Below are 25,373 nucleotides of genomic sequence, written 5' to 3'. Positions count from 1 at the left end.
TTTCTTCACTGTCCAATAGTAAAAAATTCAGTGACACACCTGTGGTGTCAATATATTCACTGCACCCCTAGATGATTTCATTGAGTTTGTAAAATGGGATCATTTATGGGGGGTTCTGCTGTTCTGGCACCTCAGTGGCTCTGCCAATGTGACATGGCACCCTCAAACCAGTGCAGCAAAATCTGCACTGTTAGGGCTCCTTTTCACTTGCGAGAAATACGTCCGAGTCTCGCAGGTTAAAACCAAGCTCTGGCGCCGGCACTCCGGAGCGGAGCGTGCGGCTGCATAGCAACACATGGAGCTGCACGCTCCACTCCTGAGTGCCGGTGCCAGAGCTTGGTTTTAACATGCGAGACTCGCAGGTATTTCTCGCAAGTGAAAAGGAGCCCTAATACGGCGCTACTTCCCTTCTGAGATTTGCACTGTGCCTCAAAAGTAGTTTTCAATGACATATGGGCTATAGATGAACTCGGGAGACATTGCAAAACAATTTTTTGGGGTCCGTTTTCTCCTCTTACCCTTTGAAAATACAAAATATGAAGCTAAGAAAGATTTTTTTCTGGAAAAATGCTATTTTTTCATTTTCGCAGCTTAATGTTATAACCTGGTGTGAAGTATCTGGGGATTCAAGGTGTTCAATACACATCTAGGTAAGTTCCCAATGGGGCCTAGTTTCCAAAATGGTGTGACTTATGGGGGGTTTCCACTTTTTAAGCATATCAAGTGCTCTCCAAATGCGACATGGCATTCGCTAATTATTCCAGCAAATTTTACGTTCAAAAAGTCAAATGGCGCTCCTTCCAATCTAAGCCATGTTGTGTGCCCAAATAGTTTTTTTTCCTCCACATTTTGCATATCTGCGCACTCAGGATAATTTGCACAACAAATTGTATAAAGAAATTTGGAGCTAAAAAATGTATTTGGGAAAAATGTGATTTTTTTTTTATTTTCACGGCTCTACGTTATAAACTTCACTGAAGCACCTTTTGGGTATGTGTGCATTCAGGATAAATTGCGCAACAAAATATATTAATCAATTTCTCCTGTTACCCTTATGAAAATGTAAAATTTGGAGCTAAAAAAGATTTATGTGGGACAAATGTGATTTTTTTATTTTCACATTTCTATATCATAAACTTCTGTGAATCACCTGTGGGTTCAAGGTGCTCTATACACATGTAAATAAGTTCCCTAAGGGGTCTAGTTTCCAAAATGGTGTCACTTTTGGGGGTGACAGGAATATGATGAAGTTGATTCTATATTATCACGCACACTGTGGTCTGCTACATCCATTAGGTCTGTGTGAGACACACTGCAGCTGTGGTTCCCCCCACAGCCCCTCCTTCTTCTCACTGCCTAGAAAGCTCTTCTTCTCACTATGCCTGCGTGCGTAATCCTATACTCCTTCCCCATCCCTCAAGAATGTGAGTGAGCAGCACCCAGCTCTTTGTCGGAAACCATGTGCTTCTTTGTTTATCAGAGCATTATGCAAGATGGAATAATTTGATCCCAGGTAGGGAGATAGGTGTGAAAGTTACATATTTGGGATGTGCCAGGGCAGAGCGACATGCACAGTGTTTTTCTAATGTCTCGTACCAGCAGAAACTGAGAAATGTATTACTGCTTACCCAAGATACATAGGCAAGTCATGTTTAGACTTAATAGAATGCTACTCTCGAACCAAGATCAATGGTGGTCATGTCATTGTGCCATGAGCTTGCCCCCCGAGTTATGAAATTAAGGAAGTTTTGGTTGCTTAGAAGAGAGAAGTGCTTTCATAACTCAGCCCACTCAGTGATGTCACGACCCGGGGTGGCATAAGATAGTGGGAGCTCATTTTGCACTAGTTCTTGCCCAGGGAGCTAGCTAAAGAGAAACTCTGTGATGCATTTTGATGTCACCCCTCCCCCAAGCCACATGGTCAGCCATGATATAAGACAAATGTAAGTTTATTTTCACCTTTAATCCCTTTTATTTTGCAATTGTCTGTACATATCATAATTGTCTCATTTTGGTAATATCTTTCTATACACTTTTGTAAACACTGCCTAATCTTTTTGGAGTAAAAGCTATAATATTTACTAGTCTCGTCTTCCTTGCTCTAAAACGTACCCTAAGACCTCTGAAGTAAATTTCGCTACTAACTGGGTTGGCTCCTGAACAGTTATTAATCTTAAGTAATAGGAGCTGGTGGCAGCGAAGTGTCCTGCGCTGGTGGGTAATGCTGGCATTGAAGGAACGGGGTTTATAAGTGTTTTGCTCAGCTGTGGCTGGGAATGATTATATCACTCTCACGGCAGCATTCCCAGTAGCCAGTACACGACCAGGCAGCCTTTCTGGCAAATAATTATCCTAGGTGCAGTTCCCTGGCTGACCTGAGAGTAGGGGGGGTGTCAGAGAACTGCAAGTTCCAAACCGGCAACCAAAAATCCCCGGTTCATGACATATTGGTGGCAGCAGTGGGATGAGAAAAATATCCCCCCTGTGATTCTTGTGATTCATGACAGGGGGTTTCCACTAATCAAAAATCACTTGGCACTCAGAAGATTATTTTTGCAAGATGATTATTCCATTTATTTGTGCATCCAGTTAAAGAGTAAACGTTTTCGGTCCATACATCAGACCTTCATCAGAAATTCCTTTTTATCATACTGGAAAAGCAATGCACGTAGGTGTATCAAGGCCAGACAGGCCTAAGCTGGGTTACCCGGGATAAAAGGAGAGAGGCAGGAAGCCTCTATATTCCTGAAGAGATTGTACTGGGTGAAGGCGCAAATCCGCCGCTATGGATGGCGCTTAAAACACCAGCTATGTGGCGTGAAGAAAGGGGTTCCCGGGGACCGCTGGGGGTTTCCACTGTTTAGGCACATTAGGAGCTCTCCAAATGCGACATGGCATCCGCTAATTATTCCAGCAAATTTTACATTCAAAAAGTCAAATGGCGCTCCTTCCCTTCCAAGCCCTGCCGTGCATCCAAACAGTGGTTTTCCCCCATATATGGGGTTTCGGCATACTCAGGAGAAATGGCACAACAAATTGTATAGAGTCATTTCTCCTGTTACCCTTATGAAAATGCAAAATATTGAGCTAAAAAAGATTTATTTGGGAAAAATGTGATTTTTTTATTTACACGGCTCTACGCTATCACCATATTTTGAGAGCTATATTTTTTAATATTTCGGCCAACAAAGTCATGTGAGGGCTTGTTTTTTGCGTGACAAGTTGACGTTTTTATTGGTTCCATTTTTGAGCACGTGACTTTTTTGATCTCTTTCTAATCCAATTTTTGGGAGACAGAATGAACAAAAACCAGCAATTCAGGAATTGTTTTTATTTATTTTTTTATATATACCGTTCTGCATGTGGTAAAATTGGTAAGACAGCTTTATTCTTCGGGTTAGTATGATTACAGCTAGGGTTGAGCGAAACGGATCGGACAAATTCAAAAATCGCCGACTTTCGGCAAAGTCGGGTTTCATGAAACCCGACCCGATCCTAGTGTGAGATCGGCCATGCAGTCGGCGATCTTCGCGCCAAAGTCGCATTTCGTATGACGTGTTCAGCGCCATTTTTCAGCCAATGAAGGAGGACGCAGAGTGTGGGCAGTGTGATGACATAGGTCTCGGTCCCCACCATCTTACAGAAGGGCATGACAGTGATTGGCTTGCTTTCTGCGGCATCACAGGGGGTATAAAGGGGTGTGCACGCCGACCGCCATCTTACTTCTGCCGGTCATAGCATAGGGAGAGGTTGCTGCAGCTTCATCAGAAGAAGGGATATAGTTAGGGAGGGAAGATTAACCCCCAAACCGCTTGTGCTGTAGTGATTTCCACTGTCCAACACCACCTTTTTTTTGCAGGGACAGTGGAGGGTATATTTTAGTACATCAGCTCTGTAGCTTATTAGGCTGGCTTATAAGGCTCCATGATAGCTGCATTGCTGTTTGCATGCTGCTGTGCAAACCAACTGCTTTTTTAAAAGCAAAAATCCTGTTGCTCCTTTCTGCACAGTTATCTTGTTTATTTGTCCACATTTTTGTGTGCAGCAGTCCTTTGTATTGCTGCCATACTTGTCCTGAGATCATTGTAGGGAGATTGAAATTGCACTACAGTCCTTGTATTTTTTCATATATCTTCCAGCCACTTTCTGCCACTTACATTGTGTTGTGTTATACACTGGGCTGCCTGAGTTTTGGTGCAGTCTCCCCCCAAAAAAGGGAGATTCAAATTGTCACAAAGTGGATATATGTCAGTTCTGTTAGTTTGTCGTATATCTGCCAGCCACGTTTTGCCACTTACATTGTGTTGTGTTATACACTGGGCCTGAGTTTTGGTGCAGTCTCCCCCCAAAAAAGGGAGATTCAAATTGTCACAAAGTGGATATAAGTCTGTTCTGTTAGTTTGTCGTATATCAGCCAGCCATGTTCTGCCACTTACATTGTGTTGTGTTATACACTGGGCTGCCTGAGTTTTGGTGCAGTCTCCCCCCCAAAAAAGGGAGATTCAAATTGTCCCAAAGTGGATATAAGTCAGTTCTGTTAGTTTGTCGTATATCAGCCAGCCACGTTCTGCCACTTACTGTAATAATTATAGGGGATAACTCAGGAGACTCTTTGCGTGGAACAAGACAACTAAAGGACACAGCTTTATAAGTGGTAAAGTCTATATTATCACAAGGTGATTCAAACAGTTGCAGAGAGAATCTCAAGTCCACAACACTTGGTGTAAATATTTAATGCAGCTTAGCAGTCTATAGGAAACTTCAGAGGAAAATGCAAACACGCAGAAAGTCTATGAAGCACAATTATTCTTGAGGATACTTGACATGAATAAGTCCTTGCATAGTCCAAAACACAGATAGATATGCTTATAAGGCAGTTCAAATAATATCTTAGCTCAACCATGGAGGCCTGGGTAATAGTCTCAGGTTCTTGCAGAGCAGCAACAGCTTACATGTCCAGCAAATGCAGATGGATTTAAACATGAGCAGCATATGAAGGAGGATTACTGGAACTGGTGTATGCAGCAGGAACTCAGAGCAGAGTAGCAGGATAACCCCACAGGTTCACAGGAGCAGGTATATAGCCAGGGAGTCACCAGAAGTCAGGAGCTGGATGCAAGGCAGAATACTCTAGCACAGACTGAAGGCTGGGGTGGAGTTTTATAGCAGGAAGACACAGTGCACATGAGACCAAAGACGCCATCTTGGAAAAGGGCAGTAATGCACAAAAGGTAAAAAAAATGTTCAGAGTCCTGACATTACTCCCTCCTTAGAAGCGGCCTCAGGACGGTCCTGGACCTGGTTTCTCAGGGAATCTCTGATGAAAACGAGAAATCTTCTGTTGGGCATTGATGTTTTCCACAGGTTCCCAAGAGTCTTCCTCAGGGGGATATCCCTGCCATCTTATCAGATATTGGAGCCGATTCCTGAAAATCCTGGAATCAACAATTTCCTCCACCACAAATTGCTCTTGCCCATCAATGACCACAGGCTGCGGAGGTGGCACAACACATCCCTGGAAGGTATTAGGAGATACAGATTTTAGTAAAGATACATGAAAAACTGGGTGTACCTTCATAGTCCTAGGCAGCTTCAGCCGACAGGCCACAGAGCTCACAATACCGTTGATCTTGAAAGGGCCAATGAATTTCTGTCCAAGTTTTTGTGAAGGAACGTTTAACTTCAGATTCTTAGTTGCTAACCACACAGAATCTCCTACCTTGAACATGGGTGCAGGTTTACAGAATCTATCAGCCGATCTCTTATAACGTTCTGGAGCTGTGGTCAGGGATTCCTTCAGAACGTCCAGATTTTGCTTCATCGCAGTCAGCCTTTCCTCCACTGCCGGAACCGGAGAATTAATTGGAGACCTAGGTAAGATACACGGATGATAACCCAGATTGGCAAAGAAAGGTGTAAATTTAGTGGAGGCGCTCTGAGAATTGTTATATGAAAATTCGGCTAACAGCAGAAACTCCAACCAATCATCCTGGAGATGGCTGACATAGCATCTTAGATATTGTTCCAGCGTCTGGTTGGTACGCTCAGTCTGACCATTTGTCTGGGGATGGTAAGTGGAAGAGAGACAGACATTAATATTGAGTGCAGAGCAAAACCCCTTCCAGAATCTTGAAGTGAACTGTACTCCACGGTCAGAGATGATCTCATCCGGAACCCCATGCAACCGAAAGACATTCTGTATAACCAAGTTCACTGTATCTTTAGCTGAGGGGAGGCCGGTGCACGGAGCAAAATGAGCAGCTTTAGTTAGGCGATCAACTACCACCATGATAGTATTCATGCCCCCGATGTAGGCAGCTTCACAATAAAGTCCATTGATATAGACCCCCAAGGGCGGGACAGAACAGGTAATGGTTGTAGAAGACCCATAGGTGCCACATGAGGAGTCTTGTAATGAGCACATACCTCGCAAGAGAGAAAATAGTCCTTGGTATCCTTCAGGCAAGTTGGCCACCAGAAGAATCGGCTCAGGAACTCTTGTGTCTTCTGTACCCCCTGTGACCAGCCAACTTGGAGTCATGTACCAACTTGAGGATCTGCAGACGGACGACCTCAGGGACGTAGATACGTCGATCTCTGAACTACATGCCACCCTTAAAGACAAGATTAATATCCACAGGTGGGTTGGCCAGAAATACATCACTGTCATAGGCCTCCCTGCACTCCTTCCACAAGTCCTGATTGTGGATAACTCCGATGAAATTGGCATCAGATAAAATGGTCTTGGATGGGGCTCCAGGTACGGAATCCGCAGCATGGATTCGTGATAAAGCAGCAGCCTTCCCATTACGAGAACCTGGATGGTACGAGATAACAAAGTTAAATTGATTTAAATATAAGTTCCAATGAGCCTGACGAGGAGAAAGACATCTAGCAGATCAAATGAACTCTAAATTGCGATGGTCAGTTAGCACTATTATCTATTGTGCAGCTCCTTCCAGATGATGCCTCCATTCTTTGAAAGCCGCAATAATAGCCAGCAATTCCTTGTCTCCCACTACGTAATTCTTCTCTGCTGAGGTTAGTCTACAGGAAAATAAAGCACAAGGATGTAGAAGACCCTTCTCTCCAGTTCTTTGGGAGAGAATAGCCCCCAAAGCATTATCAGAAGCGTCCACCTCCACAATGAAAGAAAGTGTTGGATCTGGGTGTATCAACAGCGGTGCTGATGTGAAACAGATCTTAAGCCAATCAAAAGCTTCTTGAGCCTGTGATGACCACTTAAAGGGCTTTTCCTTCTTTGTCAAGGAAGTAATGGGACGGACAATATCAGAAAAATTTCGAATGAAGCGTCTGTAGAAATTTGCAAAGCCAATAAACCGTTAGACCTCCTTAACGCTCTTGGGTACCGGCCAGTCAAGGATAGCCTGAATCTTACCAGATTCCATGTTCAGCCCCGGGGAGAGATGATATAACCTAAGAACTGTATCTCAGAACGATGGAACTCGCATTTCTTCGGCTTAATATACAGATGGTTCTCTTTCAGACGTCTTAAAACAGTTTTGACATGTTCTTCATGTTCCTGTAGAGAGTCAGAAAAGATTAGTATATCGTCCAAATAGATCACTACAAACTGGTCCAACAAATCTCTTAAAATGTCATTAGCAAGGTGTTGAAACGTTGCAGGGGCGTTACAAAGCCCGAAGGGCATCACAAGAGATTCAAAGTGTCCATACCGGCATCTGAATGCTGTCTTCCACTCATCCCCTGGACGAATACGCACCAAATTATAAGCCCCACGAAGATCCAGTTTAGAGAACACCTTAGCATGGCGGACTCTTTCCAGTAATTCGGGAATCAGAGGCAAGGGGTAACGGTTTCGTACAGTTACCTTATTGAGTTCCCGATAGTCAACACAGGGTCTCAGGGTCCCATTCTTCTTCTTTACAAAAAAGATAGGTGCCCATGCTGGTGAGGAAGAAGGACATATGAAGCCTTTGGCCAGATTTTCATCAATATACTCCTTTAAGGCTTGAAGCTCAGGTGCCGCCAAAGGGTATATGTTACCAAAAGGAATAGCTGCCCCAGGAAGCAACTCAATGGGACAGTCATAATGCCTGTGTGGAGGAAGCTGATCTGCATTCTTCTTGTCACAGATGTCAGAGAACTCTTTATATGCTGGAGGTAAAGAAAGTACCTGTACATGTGGTTCCATAGCCGTGGACTCAGGGACAGCTTCTGTTAACGCTGAGTTGCTCCTTGTTGGAAAGATAATCTCCTTGGTCTCCCAGTTGATAATTGGGTTCTGAGAACGCAACCAAGGAATGCCTAAAATCGCAGGAAATGAGGAGAAGAAATTAGAAAGAAAGAAAGTTGCTCCTGATGATTAGGCTCCAACAAAATTTCAAGGGGTCTCCTGATCCACAGGCCCAGAGATTAAAGGTGACCCATCCACTGTTTCCATGGTAATTGGAGAGGCTCTTTGCTGAATTTCAATACCATGATCCTTGGCAAATGCGATATCCATGAAATTGCCACCTGCACCAGAGTCAATCATAGCTGCACTTGAAATCCAATGTCCTGAACACAGGATCTTAATAGGGAGAGAACAGTGAGAGTTCTTTTCCTTAAGCTCCTTGGGGGGTGAAGTCATAGAAAGTGAATGGAATACAGCGTTTAAAGGCAGGTTACATTCAGAGATGTCAGATTCATCATCATAGTTGTCATACTCCCCTACTGCTGCTAGCACCTTGTTAGGCCGTCTAGGACACTTAGGACAATTGATCAAGAAGTGGTCAGACTGGCCGCAGTAGAAACATAGACTTTCACGAAGGCGATGCTTCCGGCGCTCATTGATCTCGCGCCTCTGAACGGAATCAATTTGCATGGGCACCTCCTCCACCTCCCGAGATGTTTTACCTGCAGGCTCTTTGGAAGGAAGGGAAAAGTTAGAAATACGGTTATATGCAGCAAACTTCTCCTGCCTACGCTCAATGCACACACAATGCTGTATAAATGTCTCTAGCTCTTGTGGTGACTCAGAGCGAGCTAGTTCATCTTTTACAATACTAGACAGACCCCTTTTAAAAATAGGCAATTGTGCATAACTGTCCCAATTGGTATCTACCGCTAATCTCCTGAATTCAGCAGCATACTCAATAACAGAACGTTTTGCCTGGCGTAAAGACAATAAAACAGATTCAGCGGTTGAACGGCGATTAGGATCATCAAATATTAATGCCATAGCGGCCAAGAAATCATCCAAGTTATTTATCCGTGGGTCACGAGACTCAATCATCGGATTCGACCAGGTTAGCGCTCATGCGGGCAGCAGCATTATTACACACAATACTTTGGATCTATCATTAGGAAAATAGTCAGCATGCACATCAAAATATAGCATACATTGATTCACAAAGCCACAAAATTTGTCGCGATCACCATTAAATCTGAATGGGGGCAACTTAGGTGGGCTAGCTGGTGGCGGTTGCCCAGAGGGAAAAGTCGCTTGTGCAGCTATTTGCGTGCTTATGTCCTGGAAAGCCCATCCATACTGGGACTCTATGCCTGTAGGTTTGTTTTCCCGGGCTGCAATGCAAGTGCTTACGTCCTGCAAAGTCTGTGCAAACACTTGTTGATTGTGTTCAAAGCTTCCAAACTTCTTTTGCCGACCTTCCACATCTTTCTGCAGTGATCTAATTATGGAAAACACCTGCTCTAATCTGCTCTCTGCAGTCATTGTTCCAGCAGTCTCCTTTTTTTTTTTTTAGGCTAGAGTATACTGTAATAATTATAGGGGATAACTCAGGAGACTCTGCGTGGAACAAGACAACTACAGGACACAGCTTTATAAGTGGTAAAGTCTATATTATCACACGGTGATTCAAACAGGGGCAGAGAGAAACTCAAATCCACAACACTTGGTGTAAATATTAAATGCAGCTTAGTAGTCTATAGGAAACTTCAGAGGAAAATGCAAACACGCAGAAAGTCTATGAAGCACAATTATTCTTGAGGATACTTGACACAAATCAGTCCTTGCATAGTCCAAAACACAGATAGATATGCTTATAAGGCAGTTCAAATAATATCTTATCTCAACCAGGGAGGCCTGGGTAATAGTCTCAGGTTTTTGCAGAGCAGCAACAGCTTACTTGTAAAGCAAATGCAGATGGAAGTAAACACGAGCAGCAGATGAAGGAGGATTAGTGGAACTGGTGTATGCAGCAGGAACTCAGAGCAGAGTAGCAGGATAACCCCACAGGTTCACAGGAGCAGGTATATAGCCACGGAGTCACCAGAAGTCAGGAGCTGGATGCAAGGCAGAATACTCTAGCACAGACTGAAGGCTGGGGTGGACCTTTATAGCAGGAAGACACAGTGCACATGAGACCAAAGACGCCATCTTGAAAAAGGGCAGTAATGCACAAAAGGTAAAAAAAATGTTCAGAGTCCTGACACTTACATTGTGTTGTGTTATACACTGGGCCTGAGTTTTGGTGCAGTCTCCCCCCCAAAAAAAGGGAGATTTAAATTGTCACAAAGTGGATATAAGTCAGTTCTGTTAGTTTGTCGTATATCAGCCAGCCACGTTCTGCCACTTACATTGTGTTGTGTTATACACTGGGCTGCCTGAGTTTTGGTGCAGTGACCCCCCCAAAAAAGGGAGATTCAAATTGTCACAAAGTGGAAATAAGTCAGTTCTGTTAGTTTGTCGTATATCAGCCAGCCACATTCTGCCACTTACATTGTGTTGTGTTATACACTGGCCCTGAGTTTTGGTGCAGTCTCCCCCCAAAATAAGGGAAATTCAAATTGTCACAAAGTGGATATAAGTCAGTCCTGTTAGTTTGACGTATATCAGCCAGCCAAGTTCTGCCTCTTACATTGTGTTGTGTTATACACTGGGCCTGAGTTTTGGTGCAGTCTCCCCCCAAAATAAGGGAAATTCAAATTGTCACAAAGTGGATATAAGTCAGTTCTGTTAGTTTGTCGTATATCAGCCAGCCACGTTCTGCCACTTACATTGTGTTGTGTTATACACTGTGCTGCCTGAGTTTTGGTGTTGTCTCCCCCCAAAAAGAGGGAGATTCAAATTGTCACAAAGTAGATATACGTCATTTCTGTTAGTTTGTCGTATATCAGCCAGCCACGTTTTGCCACTTACATTGCGTTGTGTTATACACTGGGCTGCCTGAGTTTTGGTGCAGTCTCTCCCCAAAAAAATGGAGATTCAAATTGTCACAAAGTGGATATATGTCAGTTCTGTTAGTTTATGGTATATCAGCCAGCCACATTCTGCCACTTACTTTGTGTTGTTTTATACACTGGGCTGCCTGAGTTTTGGTGCAGTGTTCCCCCCCCAAAAAAGGAAGATTCAAATTGTCACAAAGTGGATATACGTCATTTCTGTTAGTTTGTCGTATATCAGCCAGCCACGTTCTGCCACTTACATTGTGTTGTGTTATACACTGGGCCTGAGTTTTGGTGCAGTCTCCCCCCAAAAAAACGGAAATTCAAATTGTCACAAAGTGGATATAAGTCAGTTCTGTTAGTTTATAGAGATAGATAGCGTATGCACTACCGAAGGAGGTGCCGAGGTAGGTTCCCACACTGTATATAATGAAATGAATTAACCTGGCACTCAACTTAAGGTGAATCTCCTTTATTATGGCAAGGAGAATATTAAACGTTTCAGCCTCTTGGCCTTCCTCAGTAACTATATACAGAATGGAAAACACAAAATGAGTTACATCACTCAAAAAATAAATAAAACAAATATATACATAAAGGAAAAACTATGGTCAAGGAAATGTCAGGAGAATGACAGCGGAGGAGATGAACCCCAACATATTGTACGTCCAAATCATATCATAGCAAGGCTATATGGGGTAAATAAAGGTACAAATATACATATAACTGTACATGAAAAATAGAACATACCCAATATATCAAGATGTAGCAAAAACTGCTAATAAACCTTGTAGTGGGGCAGTGTGCCAGTTGCGGTCTAAAAAATACATAAAGTATAGTCACAGGGAAAATGAAAGAAGGAAGGCATAAGCGTGACGTGCTGCACTGTAAAAGGTGAACAAGTGGTGTGCCTACCAAATGATAGAGGAATAAACTCCCCAGGATCCGGCTGTACTAGGTCTCTGTTTTGTAGACTGCAGCCTGTAAGATGCAGGGTACAGAATTCTAATGATTGGTTTATCGGCGGTATGGTGGCAGGGAAGAAATAAGAAATAGGAGAGCTCTAACTGACCTGTATAGCATCCGGTGTCCAGCATACCCAGTGTGAGCCCCAGCGAAGCGGTATCCACCGCTCGTCTGGTGTGTGAGTGGTGCGAGACAAGACTTGAGGAGGAAGGGGGCGTGGCTAAAGTCCGATCAGCTAGTGAGTGCAGAGACGTCATAGAAGCTGCTGGGCATGCGCAGAGGGTGCGTTCCAGCAAATATGTTTGTGTTCCACCAAGGTACGGTGGCTCAAGGGTGAAAAGGTGCCATATACTATGTTGTCCCGCAAGATGGAAAGGGGGACAAACAGCGTGAAATGATTCCAGGTGGTAGAGGGAAGTGGGAGCGGTCAGTAGAGGCGACTCTGAAAAAGGGGGAGAGACATAGTTAGTATAAATCAAAGAAAATGCACACAGCAATCAATTAAACAATGACATGGATATAGCATTAGTATAAGAATTCTAATACATGATAGAGCATTCTGATATGCCCTACAGGGGGAATAGCCAGTAACATAGTAACATAGTTACATAGTTATTAAGGTTGAAGGAAGACTTTAAGTCCATCTAGTTCAACCCATAGCCTAACCTAACATGCCCTAACATGTTGATCCAGGGGAAGGCAAAAAAACCCCATGTGGTAAGAGTAAGCTCCACCATGGGGAAAAAAATTCCTTCCCGACCCCACATACGGCAATCAGACTAGTTCCCTGGATCAACGCCCTATCAAAGAATCTAATATACAGTTAGGTCCATATATATTTGGACAGAGGCAACATTTTTCTAATTTTGGTTACAGACATTACCACAATGAATTTTAAACAAAACAATTCAGATGCAGTTGAAGTTCAGACTTTCAGCTTTCATTTGAGGTTATCCACATTAAAATTGGATGAAGGGTTTAGGAGTTTCAGCTCCTTAACATGTGCCACCCTGTTTTTAAAGGGACCAAAAGTAATTGGACAGATTCAATAATTTTAAATAAAATGTTCATTTTTAGTACTTGGTTGAAAACCCTTTGTTGGCAATGACTGCCTGAAGTCTTGAACTCATGGACATCACCAGACGCGGTGTTTCCTCCTTTTTGATGCTCTGCCAGGCCTTCACTGCAGTGGTTTTCAGTTGCTGTTTGTTTGTGGCCTTTCTGTCTGAAGTGTAGTCTTTAACAAGTGAAATGCTGCTCAGTTGGGTTGAGATCAGGTGACTGACTTGGCCATTCAAGAATATTCCACTTCTTTGCTTTAATAAACCCCTGGGTTGCTTTGGCTTTATGTTTTGGGTCATTGTCCATCTGAAGTATGAAACAACGACTAATCAGTTTGGCTGCATTTGGCTGGATCTGAGCACACAGTATGGCGGCTCTGAAGACCTCAGAATTCATTCGGCTGCTTCTGTCCTGTGTCACATCATCAATAAACACTAGTGACCCAGTGCCACTGGCAGCCATGCATGCCCAAGCCATCACACTGCCTCCGCCGTGTTTTACAGATGATGTGGTATGCTTTGGATCATGAGCTGTACCTCGCCTTCGCCATACTTTTCTCTTTCCATCATTCTGGTAGAGGTTGATCTTGGTTTCATCTGTCCACAGAATGTTCTTCCAGAACTGTGCTGGCTTTTTTAGATGTTTTTTTAGCAAAGTCCAGTCTAGCCTTTTTATTCTTGATGCTTATGAGTGGCTTGCACCGTGCAGTGAACCCTCTGTAGTTACTTTCATGCAGTCTTCTCTTTATGGTAGATTTGGATATTGATACGCCGACCTCCTGGAGAGTGTTGGTCACTTGGTTGGCTGTTGTGAAGGGGTTTCTCTTCACCATGGAGATTATTCTTCTATCCTCCACCACTGTTGTCTTCCGTGGGCGCCCAGGTCTTTTTGCATTGATGAGTTCACCAGTGCTTTCTTTCCTTCTCAGGATGTACCAAACTGTAGATTTTGCCACTCCTAATATTGTAGCAATTTCTCACATGGGTTTTTTTCTGTTTTCGCAGCTTAAGGATGGCTTGTTTCACCTGCATGGAGAGCTCCTTTGACCGCATGTTTACTTCACAGCAAAACCTTCCAAATGCAAACACCACATCTCAAATCAACTCCAGGCCTTTTATCTGCTTAATTGAGAATGACATAACGAAGGGATTGCCCACACCTGTCCATGAAATAGCCTTGGAGTCATTTGTCCAATTACTTTTGGTCCCTTTAAAAGCAGGGTGGCACATGTTAAGGAGCTGAAACTCCTAAACCCTTCATCCAATTTTAATGTGGATACCCTCAAATGAAAGCTGAAAGTATGAACTTCAACTGCATCTGAATTGTTTTGTTTAAAATTCATTGTGGTAATTTCTATAACCAAAATTAGAAAAATGTTGTCTCTGTCCAAATATATATGGACCTAACTGTATATACCCTGTAACATTATACTTTTCCAGGAAGGTATCCAGTCCCCTCTTAAATTTAAGTAATGACTCACTCATTACAACATTATACGGCAGAGAGTTCCATAGTCTCACTGCTCTTACAGTAAAGAATCCGCGTCTGTTATTATGCTTAAACCTTCTTTCCTCCAGACGTAGAGGATGCCCCCTTGTCCCTGTCTCAGGTCTATGATTACAAAGATCATCAGAAAGGTCTTTGTACTGTCCCCTCGTATATTTATACATTAACATAAGATCACCCCTTAGCCTTCGTTTTTCCAAACTAAATAGCCCCAAGTGTAATAACCTATCTTGGTATTGCAGACCCCCCTGTCCTCTAATAACCTTGGTCGCTCTTCTCTGCACCCGCTCCAGTTCAGCTATGTCTTTCTTATACACCGGAGACCAGAACTGTGCACAGTATTCTAAGTGTGGTCGAACTAGTGACTTGTATAGAGGTAAAATTATGTTCTCCTCATGAGCATCTATTCCTCTTTTAATGCATCCCATTATTTTATTTGCCTTTGTAGCAGCTGCCTGACACTGGCCACTGAATATGAGTTTGTCATCCACCCATACACCCAGGTCTTTTTCATTGACGGTTTTGCCCAGAGTTTTAGAATTAAGCACATAGTTATACATCTTATTACTTCTACCCAAGTGCATGACCTTACATTTATCCCCATTAAAGCTCATTTGCCATTTATCAGCCCAAGCTTCTAGTTTACATAAATCATCCTGTAATATAAAATTGTCCTCCCCTGTATTGACTACCCTGCAAAGTTTAGTGTCTTCTGCAAATATTGAAATTCTACTCTGAATGCCCCCTACACCAAGGGTACTCCCTAGATGAATGATAATAAATCATAATCCCTGTTAAGACCTCTAGGATGTAGGGTCCCTAAAGTGTGGATCCAATACGCCTCGCGCTGTTTTAATCTCAGAATCCGATCACCTCCCCGCCTAAATTGTGGTACATGTTCTATAATTTGGAATTTCAGTTGGGAGACATTGTGTTTATGAGCGGCGAAATGTTGGGGTATTGGAAGGAGGAGATTATTACATCGAATAGTAGATTTGTGATTCGATATCCGATCCCGCACTGGCTGAGTAGTCTCCCCTATGTACACCAAACCGAAAGGGCATTTAATGAGATAGATTACGAAAGATGTGTTACATGTGAAGTAGTCACATATTTTAAAATGTTTGCCCGAATGTGGGTGTGAAAAATGATCCCCTTTGATGACGTTACCACATTGATTGCAATGAAGGCACGGGAAGGTTCCATATTTTGGGTTTTGTAGAAACCGCTGACGTGATGTTGTTTGGGTTTGGGCCATATCAGCCCTCACTAGTTTATCCCTAATATTGGGGGCCCTCTTGAAGCACGGAAGGAAAGGTGTCCTGAATTCAGGGACCAAGGGGTGTGCTTCTTGTAAGAGATGCCAGTGTCTGCGGATTGTTTTATGTAACAGGTAAGCGTATGGGTGGTAGGAATGTACAAAGGGAATCCGACTGGTTCCAACACCCCTGTTTCCTGGACTAGAATGTCGTGATTAGTTTAGAACAGATGTAGGATAGCCCCGTTGGCGGAATTTCGTATGGAGTTCGTTGACTCTTACAGAGCGCATGGCGTCATCATCAGACACTATGCGGTTGATCCTCTGAACCTGAGATCTAGGTATGGAGGACTTCATGGATCTAGGATGAAAGCTATCAAAATGAAGGAGACTGTTCCTGTCAGTCTCTTTGGTATATAGGTCCGTAGAGCAGCTTCTATGACGTCTCTGCACTCACTAGCTGATCGGACTCTAGCCACGCCCCCTTCCTCCTCAAGTCTTGTCGCGCACCACTCCCACACCAGACGAGCGGTGGATACCGCTTCGCTGGGGCTCACACTGGGTACACCGGACACCGGATGCTATACAGGTCGGTCAGAGTTCTCCTATTTCTTATTTCTTCCCTGCCACCATACCGCTGATCCACCAATCATTGGAATTCTGTACCCTGCATCTTACAGGCTGCAGTCTACAAAACAGAGACATAGTACAGCCGGATTTGGGGAGTTTATCCCTCTATCATTTGGTAGGCACACCACTTGTTCACCTTTTACAGTGCAGCACGTCACGCTTATGCCTTCCTTCTTTCATTTTCCCTGTGTCTTTACATTATGTATTTTTTAGACCGCAACTGGCACACTGCCCCACTACAAGGTTTATTAGCAGTTTTTGCTACATCTTGACATATTGGGTATGTTCTATTTTTCATGTACAGTTATATGTATATTTCTACCGTTATTTACCCCATATAGCCTTGCTATGATATGATTTGGACGTACAATATGTTGGGGTTCATCTCCTCCGCTGTCATTCTCCTGACATTTCCTTGACCATAGTTTTTCCTTTATGTGTATACTTGTTTTATTTATTTTTTGAGTGATGTAACTCATTTTGTGTTTTCCATTCTGTATATCGTTACTGAGGAAGGCCAAGAGGCCGAAACGTTTAATACTCTCCTTGCCATAATAAAGGAGATTCACCTTAAGTTGAGTGCCAGGTTTATTCATTTCAGTTCTGTTAGTTTGTCGTATATCAGCCAGCCACGTTCTGCCACTTACATTGTGTTGTGTTATACACTGGGCTGCCTGAGTTTTGCTGCAGTCTCCCCCCCAAAAAAGGGAGATTCAAATTGTCTCAAAGTGGATATACGTCAGTTCTGTTAGTTTGTCGTATATCAGCCAGCCACGTTCTGCCACTTACATTGTGTTGTGCTATACACTGGGCATGAGTTTTGGTGCAGTTTCCCCCCCAAAAAAGGGAGATTCAAATTGTCACAAAGTGGATATACGTCAGTTCTGTTAGTTTGTCGTATATCAGCCAGCCACGTTCTGCCACTTACATTGTGTTGTCTTATACACTGGGCCTGAGTTTTGGTGCAGTGTCCCAAAAAAAAGGGAGATTTAAATTCTCAACAAGTTTATATACACCTTCTACCTTGTTTTACAGTGCCATATAACGGTTGTTATTTTGGTTACATTTTCCCAAAAATGAGGAAGTCTGGTGGAAGAGGCCATTGGCGGTTGTTGCCAGCTGGTACTGATGGTGGTGGTGGTGGTGGAGCATCTGGTCGTAGTGGGAAAAGCAAAATAGCACCTAAGGCTGGAGGTGTTGAGCCAGCGTCATCGTCTGGCTGCACAAGGCCTCGAAGGCTCCCTTATCTTGGAGTAGGAAAACCGCTTTTAAAGCTGGAGCAGCAGGAACAAGTTTTGGCTTTTTTTGCTGACTCTAGCTCTTTCACCTCCTCATCAGAAAGTTCAAAATATAAAAGCAGCGAGTCATCAGTGGATGCTGCCGGTCAGGAACAAGACATTTCCTTGTGTCCTTCACCCAAACCAAAAGTGAAGGATGCGTCAGGCGACACTAAAGGTTACTCCATGGAGCTCTTTACACATACCGTGCCTTGGATAGAAAGGGAAATTGTTAACTGCCCATTACAAGATGAATCGGACATGGAGTGCACTGATGCACAGCCACAGCTAGATTATTATGCTGTTCCATTGACTCAGATCACTACATTGCCCTCGCAGTGTACTCAGCCAGAATCTGACCCTGATGAGACTATGGTGCCCCGTCCCGAACTCTATAGCACCTTACACGGTGACACAGAGGAAGGTGCACATGATATTGAAGAGTAGGTGATAGATGACCCAGTTTTTGACCCAGATTGGCAGCCATTGGGGGAAGAGGGTGCTGCTGACAGTAGCTCAGAAGCGGAGGAGGATGATCCGCAGCAGCCATCTACATTGCAACAGCTGTCATCTGGCAGGCCCGTATCAGGCCAAAAACGTGTGTCAAAAACAAAAACAGTTTTAGCACAGCGTGGCCATCCAGTGAAAGTAGCACAGCGTGCAATGCCTGTAAAGGTATTCGATAGTAGGAAGAGTGCAGTGTGGCAATTTTTAACCAAGATCCGAATGGTCAGTCAAAAGTTATCTGTAAGAAATGCTCAAAGACCTTTAGCAGAAGGAAGAATCTTCAAAATTTAAATACAACGTGCATGCATAGACATTTAACCAGCATGCACTTGCAAGCCTGGACTAACTACCAAACGTCCCGTACCGTTGGTGCACCTGCTCAGAGTGAAGGTAGTCAGCAACACTACATTGCTTCCCTCACTGTAAGCACACCGGTTAGGACACCACCAGCAGCAAATGTGGAGGTATCGTCGCAAGGCCAAAGGAGTCAGGGAATTACAAGGTTATTGGTAGGAAATACTGTATGTAGGCCAACAACAAGAATACCATCACCAACCCTCTCTCAATCCGCCATGTCCACCACCACACCACCGCTAGTTCCACCATATGCAGCTCTCCAGTACAGCTCACTGTTGTGGATTCTGTTTGTGGGCTCCCTCTGGTGGTTACTGCTGGTACTGGGTGACTTTGGTGGGTTGCGGCCTTTGGTTTCCACCTGTCCATCAGAGGCTGGGTGTTTCCTATTTTACCTGGCCTTTCTGTCATTCCCTTGCCGGCTATCAATGTATTCAGATGTGCTCTGTTTGGTTCCTGCCTACCTGCTCCCAGATCTTTCAGGATAAGCTAAGTGCTGATTTTCAGTTGTTTGGTTTTTTTTGTCCAGCTTGCTTATTATGTCTCTATGCTAGCTGGTAGCTCTAGTGGACTGAGGTTCTCCCCATGTGTCATGAGTTGGCACATGGGTTCTTGTAATCTCAGGATGGTTTTTTTTATTAGGGTTTTTTGCTGACCGCTCAGTCCCCTTTTGTATCGTTCTGCTTTCTAGTTTACAGCGGGCCTCAATTTGCTAAAGCTATATATATCATCTCTATGTGTGTGCCTTCCTCTTATTTCACCGTCAATACATGTGAGGGGGCAACTATATCTTTGGGGTTCATTCCTCTGGAGGCAAGTGAGGTCTTATTTTCTCTGCAGTACTAGTTAGCTCTTAGGCTGGTGCGTGGCGTCTAGAACTAACGTAGGCACGCTCCCTGGCTATCTCTAGTTGCGTTTGTCAGGCGTAGGGCAGCGGTCAGCCCAGGTTCCATCACCCTAGAGCTCGTCCGTTATTTATTTATACCTTGCTTGTCCTGTGCTATCCCTAGCCATTGGGGATTCATGACAGCTCACCCTACAAGAGACTCTCATTAGGAAAAGAAAGTACTCATCCTCTCATCCGCGTACACAAGGTTTGAACGCCTACATTGCTAGACTAATCTCGTTAGAGATGATGCCCTACTGGTTGGGTGAAAGCGAAGCTTTCAAAGACCTGACGGCCTATGCAGTACTATGCTATGACCTACCCAGTCGGCACTTCTTTGTGAAAAAAGCCATCCCAGCCCTCCACCAGCATGTCAAAAACCGCATTGTCCATGCACTGAGGCAATCAGTCAGTGGAAAGGTGCACCTCACAACAGATGCATGGACCAGTAGGCATGGCCAGGGACGTTACGTGTCCATAACAGCGCACTGGGTTAATGTGGTGGATGCAGGGTCCACAGGGAAAAGCCATAGTGGGACAGTTATGCCTAGCCCACGGTCTAGGAAACAGTTGGCTGTAGGCGTTCACCACCCCTCCTCCTCCTCGTCTTCCTCCTACAGAAGCGAAAGCTCATCCACAGAGCGCAGTAGCACGACCACTCCATCCGCAGCTGCCAGTGTTGCACACGAGGTGTCCCATTATCGAACAGCTAATGGTAAGTGTCAGCAGGCTGTGATACAAATGAAGTGTTTGGGCGACAACAGACATACCGCGGAAGTACTGACCGAGTACTTGCAGCAACAAACGCAGTCATGGCTGGGCAGTGTACATCTTGAGGCAGGCAAAGTAGTCAGTGATAACGGAAGGAATTTTATGGCTGCCATAGCCCTTTCAGAACTCAAACCTTGCCTGGCTCACACCTTGAACCTGGTGATGCAGTGCTTCCTCAAAAATTATCCGGAGTTACCAGCCCTGCTCCTGAAGGTGCAAAGACTTTGCTCTCACATCCACCTGTTGCCCGTACACTCCAGCCGTATGCAGAGCCATCAGCGATCGCTGTATCTTCCCCAGCACCGCCTAATAATCGACGTTGCAACAAGGTGAAACTCCACACTGCACATGGTTCAGAGGCTGTGCAAACAGAGGCATGCTGTAATTAATTTGTGGGAGGATACACATACATGGGCAGGCACTTGGATGGCACACATGGAGTTGTCTGTTGTGCAGTGGTCGAAGCTACAAGACCTCTGTCAAGTCTTTCAGTGTTTTGAAGAATGCACACGGCTGGTAAGTGCAGACAAAGCCATCATAAGCATGAACATCCCACTAATGCGTCTGCTGATGCAAAGTTTGATGCACATTAAGGAGCAGGCGTCTGCAGCCGAGGAGGAGGGAAGCCTTGTTGACAGTCAGCCATTGTCTGCTCAGGGAACTCTCTTGGACAAGGTGGCGGATGAAGAGGAGGAGGAGGATGATGGGGATGAATATTTATGGGAGGAGGATGCTTCTCAGGGGCAATAGAAACTGGTGGCGTTGCAAGGTCAGGTACAGGGTTTTTGTGGGACACAAGTGATGTTGATTTGCAAGAAAGTGCTCCTCCTCACAGCACAAGCAGTGAATTGACACCTGGAACATTGGCCCACATGGCTGAGTATGCCTTGCGTATCCTAAAAAGGGACCCCCGCATTATGAAAATGATGACCGATGACGATTACTGGTTGGCCTGCCTCCTGGATCCACGATACAAAAGGAAAATTACAAAATATCATGCCACATGAGAACCTTGAGCAACTATTGGCTACCAAACAAGCAACTCTTGTAGACCGTTTGGTTCAGGCATTCCCAGCACACAGTGGCGGTGATGGTTTTCACACGAGCCGTAAAGGGCAACATGGCAGAGGTGTTAGAGGTGCACAAATCCGAAGTGGCATTGGACAGAGGGGTTTTATGACCAGGTTGTGGAGTGAATTCGCAATGACTGCTGACACGACAGGTACTGCTGCATCGATTCAAAGTGACAGGAGACAGCATTTCTCCAGTATGGTTACGAATTACTTTTCCTCCCTTATCAATGTTCTCCCTCACAGGTCATTCCCCGTTGATTACTGGGTATCTAAAATAGACATCTGGCCTGAATTGGCAGAATATGCATTACAGTAGCTCGCTTGCCCTGCTGCTAGTGTGCTATCAGAAAGAGTCTTCAGTGCTGCAGGTTCAATACTGACCGAAAAAAAGACACGTCTGGCTACCCGAAATGTTGATTATCTAACCTTCATTAAAATGAACCAATCATGGATTTCAAATTATTTGGCCCCACCTTCCCCTGCTGACACGTAGCTTGCCTGAAAAATGTCTTGCTTTTGGCCTCCTCTTACTGACTGCTCCAATTCCTCCATTTGCAGCTGAATGTCCTCCATAGGCCATTTTTATACCTCCCTAAATGGGCTGACTCCCCCACAGGGCCGTGGTCACCACCTGGGGCAAGCACCCGTGCGAGTGGCGTTTGCCTGGACAGGTGGGTGTGCCCACTGGCACAGGGTCCCTCATAGTATAATGAAGTGTCTCTGATGGTGGTGGTGCACAACTAACGTCAGACACACCGTCGTAATATGAGGGGCCCTGTGCCAGTACCACCGCCCACAAGAGAGTGTTCCCCCCCAGCTCGAACAGTGCTCTACCACTTGCAATACTTACCTCTCCCTGCTCCACCACTGTGTAGTCTGGGCTGTTAAAACCTTCAATGGCACTGCCAATACAAATTTGTTGAAATGATAGATGATAGTTAAATTATACAGGGGCCCTGGCCTCCATTTAGACCAGTTAATACTTTGCGCCAACTACCACTGTCTGCTACTCAGCAGAGGAGCCCACCCCTGTACCTAGCTATGCCACCTGTTTATTTATGAACAATTTTTTGGCAGACATTTAGCCCACTTTATTATTTGGGCCTACTAACTGTGTCTGCCCCTCATTACAGTTGTCCTCCACTGAACAAAACAATGCCGCCTGTTTAGTCCTGTTACCAATTTTGAACTGCATTTAGCCCACTTTATTATTTGGGACTACTAACTGTGTCTGCCACTCCTTACAGTTGTCCTCCACTGAAGAAAGCAATGCCGCCAGTTTAGTCCTGTTACCAATTTTGAACTGCATTTAGCCTACTTAATTATTTGGGCCTACTAACTGTGTCTGCCCCTCATTACAGTTGTCCGCCACTGAACAAAGCAATGCCGCCTGTTTAGTCCTGCTACCAATTTTGAACTGCATTTAGCCCACTTTATTATTTGGGACTACTAACTGTTTCTGCCACTCCTTACAGTTGTCCTCCGCTGAAGAAAGCAATGCTGTCAGTTTAGTCCTGTTACTAAATTTGAACTGCATTTAGCCTACTTAATTATTTGGGCCTACTAACTGTGTCTGCCACTCCTTACAGTTGTCCTCCGCTGAACAAAGCAATGCCGCCTGTTTAGTCCTGTTACCAATTTTGAACTGCATTTAGCCTACTTAATTATTTGGGGCTACTAACTGTGTCTGCCACTCCTTACAGTTGTCCACCGCTGAACAAAGCAATGCCGCCTGTTTAGTCATGTTACCAATTTTAAACTGCATTTAGCCTACTTTATTATTTGGGCCTATAACTGTGTTTCCTCCTCATCCTGCCCATTGCCCAGCCACTGCTAGATGAGTCTGCTGGTACATTGACCCAGACCACTACATTCCCCTTGCACTCTACACAGCCAGAGTCTGACCCTGCTGAAAGTCAGGTTCTCCTTCCCGCATACAATACCACCTTACACGGGGACAAAGAGGAAGGTGCAGATGAAAGTGCAGGTTCCTTCATCAGGTAGGGGGGCATACTCATTGGCGACGTCACTGGCACAGGGCCCCTCATAGTATGCAAAAGTGTCTCTGCTGGTGGGAGGCACCACCCACAGTCAAGCACGCCGCCGTACTATGAGGGGCCCTGTGCCAGTGCCAATGTCAACGAGTGGGCCCTCCCTGCTTGCTCAGGATCACAGCACTTGCAAAGTTGAAATACTTACCTCTCTCTGGTCCACCGCCGTGACGTATTCCGCGTTTCCTGGGCCCACGAAAATCTTGAGCCAGCCCTACCCCCCACAACTTTAGCCAAATGATCCCCAGTTTTCAATGCCTAACTATTATTATAAAGTAAATTAAGATTGACAAGCTTTAGTAATAAGAATTGATGTTTTTGGCATTAAAATGGGCACTGTAGGTGTTTTCCTGTCCTCCACTCACTGCCGACTTTGATTCCCCATTGACTTGCATTGGGTTTCGTGTTTCTGTCGGCCCCCAACTTTACGCAATAATCGGCCGATTTCACCCGACCCGACTTTTGACTAATTCGGGTTTCGCGAAACCCGACTCGATTCGAAAAAAGTAAAAGTCGCCCAACTCTAATTACAGCGATACCTCATTATTTGTATATTTTTTTATGTTTTGGCGCTTTTAAACAATAAAAACTATTTTATAGAAAAAATACTTATTTTTGCATCACTTTATTATGAGAGCTATAACTTTTTTATTTTTCTGCTGATGGAGCTCTGAGCTGGTTTGGTTTTTGCGGGACAAGATGATGTTTTAAGTGGTACCATTTTACTATTTACATCTGTCTTTTTGATCGCACTTTATTGCACTTTTTGTTTGGTGGTATGATGATAAAGCATTGATTTTTGCCTCGTTTTTTATTTATTTTTTTACGGATGCAACAATACCAAGTATGGGTGCTTTTATTGTTTTTTTTTATTTACATAAATGTATGTACTTATTGGTAAAATATGTATTTAATTATTTTTTTATTTGGGGAATTTAAAAAAAATATATATATTTTTACACATTACAATTTTTTTTTTTAAAAAAAGAGAAAAAAATGTATATACACTGGCGCTTAATCACCTGAAAAGATAAGGTGGGGGCCTTGGAAGCTGCACGTGGTTAAAACAGGTTCTGTGCAGGACTCTGTTAGAAAAATTAACACCTAAATAATAATATTACAAACCACTGCGCTAAAACTAAGGCTGAAATATCAATATACTTACTTCTATTATGGCTGTTTGTGTGTTGTATGAGAATCCTTATGGGTAAAGGGTTGCACCTGGTTACAGCGATTTTATCCTCATATGAGGTTTTATAGGCTGCACCTGGAGTGTTCCTATATGGGGTTAAGTTTTTCTCGGTGTGATAAACCAAATGCTGAAAGGTAGAATATGCAAAAAATCAGTATAATATTTGGACCGTATAAATGTATTATCATAAGTATTGGTGAAATACACTTACTCTTTTTATAAGACTATATAGGCTGCATCCGGAGTGTTCCTATATGTGATTGAGCATTTCTCTTTCCACGGTGTGACAAATTGAATGCTAATAAGTAAATAGAGTAAAAATGTCAGCAGTACCTTAAATCAATTGGGTTATTACTAACCACAACAATTGCGGCAGTATCAATCAGAATCACGGTTTCATTCTAGGAACCTTGGATATTAAGAAAAACTTTTGAATGATAATGCAAAATTAGTATTAAACAAAAAACTAAACCAAAAAACTAATTTATATTAACTTTATTTCAAATATAGGAATAACAAACCAACACAACCCCTAAAAAAACCTTTTCTATATAAGAATAGGTTAAAATTGGCCTATTTGTTCATGGGCAAAAACAGAAGGTTAGGGGGTACCCGACTATACTCTGATCACTACGCGTCCCTACGGTACTCCCTGCCTATCTGCGGAGGTTGGCACCCTCTTGGAC

General features: G+C 43.9%; 1 protein-coding gene and 1 long non-coding RNA gene across 4 annotated transcripts in view; one reads left to right on the top strand and one right to left on the bottom strand.

Annotated features, from left to right (window-relative positions):
- LOC143768773 (cholinesterase-like) overlaps positions 1-25,373 on the top strand; it is a 185,230-nt gene that overhangs the window by 27,731 nt on the left and 132,126 nt on the right. The window lies entirely within an intron of this gene.
- Positions 12,521-24,960, bottom strand: LOC143805638 (uncharacterized). Its single transcript, XR_013221300.1, has 4 exons — positions 24,899-24,960; positions 24,661-24,814; positions 24,518-24,580; positions 12,521-12,562 (listed from the first exon to the last, which is right to left on the bottom strand). It is a non-coding gene; the product is annotated as an uncharacterized LOC143805638 (long non-coding RNA).

This window comes from Ranitomeya variabilis, chromosome 1 (genome assembly GCF_051348905.1).
Source record: "Ranitomeya variabilis isolate aRanVar5 chromosome 1, aRanVar5.hap1, whole genome shotgun sequence".
Taxonomy (NCBI): Eukaryota; Metazoa; Chordata; class Amphibia; order Anura; family Dendrobatidae; genus Ranitomeya; species Ranitomeya variabilis.
This window is presented reverse-complemented; position numbering and strand designations above follow the sequence as displayed.